Here is an 8,545-nt window from a genome sequence, read left to right as displayed (position 1 = left end):
AAGGGCATGTCAGAGAGGGAAAATGATGTAGGTCCTGGTCTGTCTCCTCACAAAGAAACCAGGATTCAACCACAGGGATGCTACCCTGATGACCCTATCTGACCCTGACCTGATCCTAAAGGGTCCCTGCCCCCTCCTGTAGCCCCCTAGTGGGGTAAAGTTTCTGTCCTATTGCATGAGCTTTTTCTGAGGTGACATCAACAAGTATCTACTCAGAACTGGTAGGACACCAGGGACGGAAACAAGAAGTGACCTCACCCACTCATTGGGAAGCCGATGAGTGAAACTGCAGCTTGGGAAACTGCATGACTTCCTGGCAGCTGCATCACTGGAGATGGAAAAACAAAACTCTTTCCTAGGAACTGTTAACTATGTGGAGAGCTCCAGGAAGAGACTCTGTTGCAGGGACCCTGCCTCTCTTTTCACAATGGCATCTTCATGGGTCCAATCTTACACAGGTCTCGTGGAAATCACACCTGGAAGTTCAAGAGTACCATGCCATGTCCTGCCCAGGAGATTGGTTCCATCGTGTGTCTTCATACTTCACAGCAGGTTAAATCCAGTATCACTTTGAGGGATTCAAAGCACACCGGCCGCATACCCCAGCTACTGCCCCAGGAACCCTCTCTGAGGAACACTGCCCTAGGATTCTGACCAGATGCTTCCCAGAAGAGGTCAGAAACTTGGCCCTTCACAGCTTCCCAGGGGCTCCCTAGACAGTTTAGAGTTACTAAAATGTGAAGGCAGCAGGGCACAGTGGAGCACGCCTATAATACCAGCCCTTAGGAAGGCAGAGTTAGGCAGATATCTGTGAGTTCAAGGCAAGCCTGGTCTACAAAGCAAGTCCAGGAGAGCCAAGGCTGAACGGAGAAACTCTGTCTCCAACAAACAAACAAAACAAAACATAGCAAAGCAAAACAAAGTGAGGGTTACTGATAGTGGAAGAACCTGACCCTTCATTAAAATTCAGAATCCCAGGCCTTGTCTTGACTCTTAGGACTTATGTGTTCATTGCTGGGATAGCTAGGAAGCCAGAAAGCAGCGTAACATTAGTTTGTCAGATCTATCTATCTATCTATCTATCTATCTATCTATCTATCTATCTATCCATCTATCTACCTTTTTCCCTTTTTCCTTTCTTCCTATTCTCCTTCCTCTCTTCCTGCCTCCTTTCCTTTTCTCCTTTCATTCATTCATATATATATATATATATATATATATATATATATATATATATATATATGTGTATGTATATATATATATGTATGTATATATATATATATATGTATGTATGTATGTGTGTGTGTTTGTGCCTGGTATGCATGCATGTATGTATGTTCACATGTGTGGGTGTATCCTTGATTGCTCATCACTTTATTCGTTGAGGCAAAGTCTCTCAGTTGAACCCAGAGCTCACAGATTCAGCTTGTACAGCTCACTGGCCCCCTGAGGGCAGGGGTGACAGATGAGCAGCCACAGCAGCAGTACTTTTTTGCTGGCGCCATATATTGAAACTCTGATCCTCGTGTGGGAATGGCAAGTGCTTTTTCCACTGAGCCATCTCCCTTCTCTTCACATGTTTCTAAGCTCATTACAGTTTGAAAGACAGGACCTCGCAAACCAGAGGCTAGTCAACTGAACTCCAACAAGGCTGAGGAAGACAGCTGATGCCCCCCACCAGCAGCAGCAAAGGACTGTTTTTCAGTAAAGGAAGTCAATCTGAGCTTGGGTTGCTCTGAGAATCCCGGAGTCTGCCAGGAAGGCTGGGCAGGGCCCTCTGAAGCCTGGAGCTCCTTCTCCAGATGTGAGCCCCAGGGTGCTACTCTCTAGGCATGATGCCCTGCCTTGCCTAATGGCACAAATGCACGGCCTATAAGATGCTCTTTATCTTTCCAGAGGTTTCACCTGCCAGGACCACTTCCCTCCAGTGCCAGAATCTAGCTGACCTTGTCTATTTGCTTGCGACGGCTTCTACTGATGTGAAAAGAGCCAAGTTAGTAAACGATAGCCTCTGGACACACTTTGGCAGGGTATTTATGCTGCATGGTGGCTAGCATCTGTTTTGCTGGTCCTTGGTAAAGATCTGGGCAGATGGGGGTGGGGGTTTCTGGGTAAAAGGTCGGGGAAGGACACTGGGATAGATGCATTAGAGAGGATGTGAGAACATGAAGGTGCCAGCGTTTTGAGCAATACAGATGTAACTGAAGAGCATTTTCCGGAAGGAGGTGGGGTGTCAAGAAACCTTTTGGCAAGTTCTGCTCACTGATCTGAAATGCCACGTCCACCGCCTTCTCTGCAGCCTCCGGGGACCTTCAGTGAGTGGCTGTTGTCTGGAAAAATCTTTGGAACTTTGTTTTCTGTTATTTTTCCTGTGACAGCCTGTTGACGTGTGTTGTGTGTGGAGCCAAGAAGGCCTGTTCTCACCATCATAGGTCCTGATGCTCTCTCCCACCACTGTGAGAAAAGAAGATGAGAACTGGCTCAGCAGTTTAGAGCAGGGACCTCACAAGCAACAGTCTGAGTCTGGCCCTTGGCTGGAAGCCAGAGTCATCCTTGGTTTCTTGGCTGGAGGTCAGGGATGCCAGAAGGAGCTCTGATTCCTGTCATCTTCCTTTCCCTTCTCTTCCACTAGAGTAGCACTGTTCAGAAGCTTTATTTGAGGACATGACTGTACCTAAGAGGTGCCTGCATGCCTCATGGCTGGAACACCTGGATGGACCAGCTCATCTCCTCATGCCTAGCCCAGATTTCTGCCATGACTTCTTTAAGGAGCCCCTAGACTAGTAGCTTGATAGTACCCCCACTTCCCGCTACCCCCTCCTGCTGTACAGGTCCTCTGCTTGCTTCTGTTTTCTTAAGTTATACCCATGAACCCACACTAAACTCCTTTCCATCATATCTACTGTGTATGTGTTGGACGGTGGGGTCAGGTGTGCCTGCACCAGGGGGAATGTGTGGAGGTCGGGGGACACCCCTTTTCTTCAGGAGTCACCCTTTTCTTCCCATTATATGTGTCCTGGAGACTGAACTCATGTTGTGAGACTTGGCAAGAATCATCATCTTCACCCGCTGATCTATCTCAGGCACAAACTATCCATAATCCAGTTCCAAGGGATTTAAAGTCCTCTTCTGACCTCTTTGTGCAATAAGGTGCACACACAAACATGCAGGCAACACACACACACAAAACAAACAAACAAACAAACAAACAAAAACAACAACAACAAAAACCAAACCTAAAAGAATGTTGAGGAAAAAACAATAACAACTGTTAGCTCTTAGTTCTCTTGCATCAAGCTTTGGAGGCACGAGCCTGGCCACTGCGCCTCTCAGATTCCCTACCCAGCACTTAAGATTTGAGCAACCCCACACCAACTTCCTGGGCCTCGGTGGCCTTCACCTGAAACTAGAAGTGTCCTCAGACCCCAGAGTCTCATTTACAGGCCTGTAAGCAGATGGGAGAGGATCCTCATGAAATATGAACCCAATGCCTGTGCCAAACGCTTAAGCCTCTCTTTGCCATCCTGACCCCAGCCCGTGTTTCAGCTTTCTCTCCAAGAACACTCTCTCCTCATTTCCAGGTTCTTCCAGCAATTACAGTTAAACCACATGTTTCTGGGTTCTGTCTGGACTTCCCCACAATTTGCTTTTGTCCATTGAATAGTCCCTGTGAACTAACTCCTGATACTGGTGCAAAGGTCCAACGGAATCATTGTGTCTCTGCCACACCTCAGGACTCAGGCTGGGTCTTCACGGGGAGCAGAGCATCTGAGCCCCACATTGTACCCCACGGTACACTGAGACCTGAGGAAGCATGGCTGTTCCTTTTCCTCTGCTGCCTGAGGTCCTGCCATCATTCTTGCATTTAGTGGGCACCCAGGGCTCTTAATGAGCATCCCTCTCGGTCCCCTTGATAGTCTCTGAGACCAGCCTCCTTTGTTTCCCAAGGCCATGCCCTGGAGCGGCCAGGTCCACACCTGCTGACCAGCCACCAGCTGTGGGGCAGGGCTCAAGGCTGTGCAAGCCTGAAAGCCTCCCAAACTCTGAGGTGTAGCTGAGGTCTAGCTGAGGTCCAGAGTCCCAGCAGAGTTTTACCTAAAACTCTCTTCTTTGCTAAGCTGCTCCTTGATTGGCTCTCAGCTTTCCAAATACACAGTTTTCACATGACCTCAGTGCATCAGAACTAACCTTAGAAATCCCCGTGCAGGCTCCCATCAGAAATGAGCTGGGCAGGCCTGGTGATCCCGAGGATTTACCATGCAGCCACTTTTGCGAAGCGGTCCCCACTTGGGAACAAGTTTGCTGTGGAGCCTGGCTCATCATGAGTCTGAAAATGACTGGTCAGTGAGCAAGTACATGAAGAAGCCGATTCGCTCCACAGTCCTCGGCTTGGACTGGCACCCAGCAACGTCTTGCTGGCTGCAGGCTCATGTGACTTCAAGTGCAGAGTGTATTTGCTACATCAAAGAGGAGGATGAGAAGCCAGCCAGTACTCCCTGGGGCAGCAAGCTGCCTTTTGGTCAGCTGATGTCTGAATTTGGCGTCAGGGGCACCAGCAGCCAGGTGGACGGGATCAGCTTCTCTGCCAGTGAAAGCCACCGGGCCTGGGTCAGCCATGACAGCAACATATCCATCACTGAAGCCTCAAAAAGAGTGCAGGTTTCAACTCTGAAAACGAACCTCCTGCCACTGCTGAGAGAACAGCATTGTGGCTGCCAGCCACGACTACTGCCCAGTTCTCCGTAACTACTACGACCATTGCTGCTTGACCATCGTGTCCAAGCTAGACTTCCCAAAACACAACATCCAGCACAACACGTTTGCTCTGGATCACTTCCACACCCTGGACAAGAGGGCTACGAGTGAGGACGGCCATCCAGCCTTGGAGACGTGGCACCAGGACAGCATTACTCAAGTGTCTATTTATGAGGTTGACAAGCAAGACCGTCGCAAAGTTTGCACTACTGGCATTGATGGAACCATGGCAATTTGGGATTTCAAGGCCATCCAGGGCCTCTGGATAATGTGAAGCATCCAGCGTGAGAGGCAGGGCTGAGCACACTCTGCCCTCTGCATGCTGCCAAGAGTCGCCAGCCCATGGAGACGCTGTCACCCCGATGGAGCAACTAGCGTGTGTTCCTGTGAATGCTGTGGGTGAAGTGTGGGTTTTAAAGACAGCAGTGTTTTTTTTTTTTTGTTCTCTTTCATTTCATTTTGTTTTGCTATCTCATTCCATGTTTTTGACCAAAGTTTCTCTTTAAGTAGTTTATTATGGAAGACTGCCACATTAACTTAAAGGGCAAGGGGAGTATACGCATTGTCTGCTTTAAAAAAAGCCTATTTGAAAACAAACAAACAAATAAATGATCTGGGCAGCATGAAGCGGCCCATAACTCTAGGAGCTCTCCAGAAAGAAAAGGCAAGAAAGGGCCATCGAAACGGCTCAGTGGGCAAAGGCACTTACTTGCTGTCAAGCCTGACAGGACTTCAGTCTCCAGAAGCCACACAGAAAGAGGAGAAGCCTAACTCCTACAAATTGTCCTCTGATCTCCTCATGGGCATCATGGTGCACGTGTGTAGATGTACACACATGTATATAAATGCACTTAAGAAAATGAATAGAAGAAAAGTCAAAAAAGAGAATCTGTATCATGCCAGCTACCTGATCATCACCAATACTACCACTGGGGGGAAATAGGTGATTAATTTTAAGTTTACTTTTTCATTAAAATAACAAACCTCTGATTTTTTTCAGGCTTAGTTGGATCTCTTCGTGGGTATGACAAAAAAAAGTTAGTGTGAAATGAAAGGGGCATATCAAGGAAAAAATACATTCCAAGTGAATAATTCAAGATCACTTCCATAATTAATGGCATTTGGCTCGCTTCCTCTGGAAGCCTAATCATAGCGCAAGGTGCTAATTAGAGCGGTTTGGTGCGGATCAATGGGCCAGGTGTGGAGAAGGCGCCTGGTTTCCGTCAGAGCTACAGCTCCGTGGAAACACCTTACGTGAAATGAGCCTTGTCTTTTTGAAGACAGACCCTCGATCTAAAAAAGATACAGACAGACAGGTGTTTGATCACCACACACAGCAGGTTGGGGTCGGAGAAATTACTAAGCCCATTTTCTCTGCCAGGGGTATAGAAGGCAATCAGAGGAGCTGGTACCTCAGTGCCTGCGAAAGACGCAGGTCGACCCACGTGGACAACTGAGCATCTTGCGTTTATTCTTCTGAGCTCCGCACTGCCTTTCACTGCATCTGCATGTTGAAACCGCATGTCCAACCCAGGGCTCCCGTCAAGCCATACTTTGAGTTAGATCTGGCACATAAGGATGCCTGCTGCATGTCTAACTTCCTGTTGGATGTAGCAGTGGGCCGGTTCCCTCCATGACTGATTTTCAGGTGGGATGTTGTACCCGAGGAGGCCAGAGGAGACTGGAGGGAGGAGAAAACCTCCTGCTCACGTCCGCCTCTCCCCTCAGAGTGGGAACTGAGATTTCAGATCCACCAGAGGCAGGGCTGGACACAGCTCTACCTTGAGTTTGCTGCAGGAAAGAATTTCAGGTCAGGCTAGTATGAATCTGAGTGGGTCCGTCTCACCTCATGTCCCTAAAACCATCACCTGGATTTGGATTGTTTTTGAGACTCCTTTCTGTTACCTTCTCGTCTCCCAATTTGCTGTCCTGCCCTACCTCAGAGGGATATGACTGTCCCTGTGGGTTTCTTTGTCTCAGTCCAGTGACCTGCATGTCATCTCCACCCTCACCAGCCTGCTCACAGCATTCCCGGTGGATTGTCTAGCTCAGTCCAGGAGAGAGTAAACACCTTTGTTAAGTATTTCTCAAATGATCCTTGGGGCTGGAGGGACGGCTCGGTGGCCGAGTATGTTTACTGTTCTTTCAGAAGATCCAGATTTCGTTCCCAGCACCTACATTGGATGGCTCACGAGCCACCTGTAATTCCAGCTCCAGGGGATCCAGCAACCTCTTCTGGACTCCACGGACACGTGCACACACCCACACACAGACCCATGATTTAAAATATAAATTAAACATTTTTAAAAACTGTAATTCCAGAGCTCAGCTGATCAGGAGGATCGTGAAGGCTAGCCTGGGCTACAGAGCTAATCCTTGTCTCAAAAAGGTATAAATCTGAGGGCAACATCCCTTGACAGCTCTTGCAGGACCGTATGGACACAGTTCCAGAGAACCATTTCATAAGAGTGATGTTTTTGCTCAATAATTGGTGTTCTCTGTCATCTGAAAGCCACCATTTTGGCAAACAGTCACTTTAGAAAGGAAAGTTTCATAAAATTCATGCCTCTTTTATTCCTAATCCCTTAAGAGAAAGCCAGAACCCAGGGTATCTGTGCTGCTCTCCCTAAATTCAGATGCCCTGTGGACTGTGTGCAGTGCTGCAGAATTTGGGGCTCTCGTGGATGGCTTCTCGGCACCCCAGATGGATGTGCAGAGGCCTTATTTGGGGGTGGGGCTTTAAGGGGGTATTCTAGATTAAGAAGAAGCGTGGGGTGAGTGCTAACACCATACAGCTATTATTCTTCTGGACAGAGGAGGAGGTGCTGGTGAGGTGACTCAGCAGTGACCAGTGCTCACTGTGACAGCAGGCTCATGGTCACCACGTGCCAGTCACCCAGGGCTCAGATAGGAAGATCTTGGGAGCTCCCTGGCTAGTCACTAGCCTAGCCAAAATGGAGGGCTTCAGGTGTAGTGAGGGACCTTAAAAAAAAAAAAACAAAATACCAAACCAAACCATAGGCACATGTACACACACCCATGTTGCGTGGGTACTCTTAGACACTCCCAGAGTACATTCCCACACATACACACACACACACACACACACACACACACACACACACACACAAACACAGAGAGAGAGAGAGAGAGAGAGAGAGAGAGAGAGAGATTGTATATACTTAGCCTGTGCAACACTGGATTTCATCTCCAGGAGTGCACAAATAAATTAATTAATAACAAGTATAAGTGTGGTGGCCTAAGTCCTGCAACTTCTTATTTCTTTCCTAAACCAAAGCGGCTGGAACACAATGAGCTTCAAGTCTTATGAGATCAGGCATTTCCTTGGGCCATTGAGACCTTCTGGCTAGACACTATGGGGAACATAACTTTTATGTTACTCCTTTTATGTACCATTGGGGGAACGGACTCCAGATTGATCTGTGGCTCCCAGGGACTTTGGCCAGCACTCAGGCCCTGCATTAACCACTCTGTCCTGGCCTGGCTGATGCTGTAGCCAGTCATTGGGGCCGAGTCGATCAGGTGCTACCTGTGTAATGGTGCATGACTCCATCCACCCTCCTTGGCATGGGATGCTCATGGGTAGAGACAGATAATCAATAGTTGCTCCTCACCAGCCCCATGGATATTGACTCCTGGCTTGGCAAGACTTTATAAGGAGTCATTGGGGAGATTTTTTTCAGTTCAAATTGAATTGTAAGCCATTAAATCTCCTTAGTAAAAAAAAGATGCGCCTCATCTCATATGCCGATGGACTTTCTGAAATTTT

General features: G+C 48.0%; 1 pseudogene; it reads left to right on the top strand.

The window, feature by feature from the left end:
* The first annotated feature begins 4,220 nt into the window (after positions 1-4,220).
* On the top strand, positions 4,221-5,029 carry LOC129682373 (actin-related protein 2/3 complex subunit 1A-like; annotated as a pseudogene).
* The last annotated feature ends 3,516 nt before the right edge of the window (positions 5,030-8,545 follow it).

This window comes from Psammomys obesus, unplaced genomic scaffold (genome assembly GCF_907164565.1).
Source record: "Psammomys obesus unplaced genomic scaffold, mPsaObe1.curated_primary_1811, whole genome shotgun sequence".
NCBI lineage: Eukaryota > Metazoa > Chordata > Mammalia > Rodentia > Muridae > Psammomys > Psammomys obesus.
The sequence above is the reverse complement of the archived record's forward strand: the minus strand, read 5'-3'. Positions and strand labels throughout refer to the sequence as shown.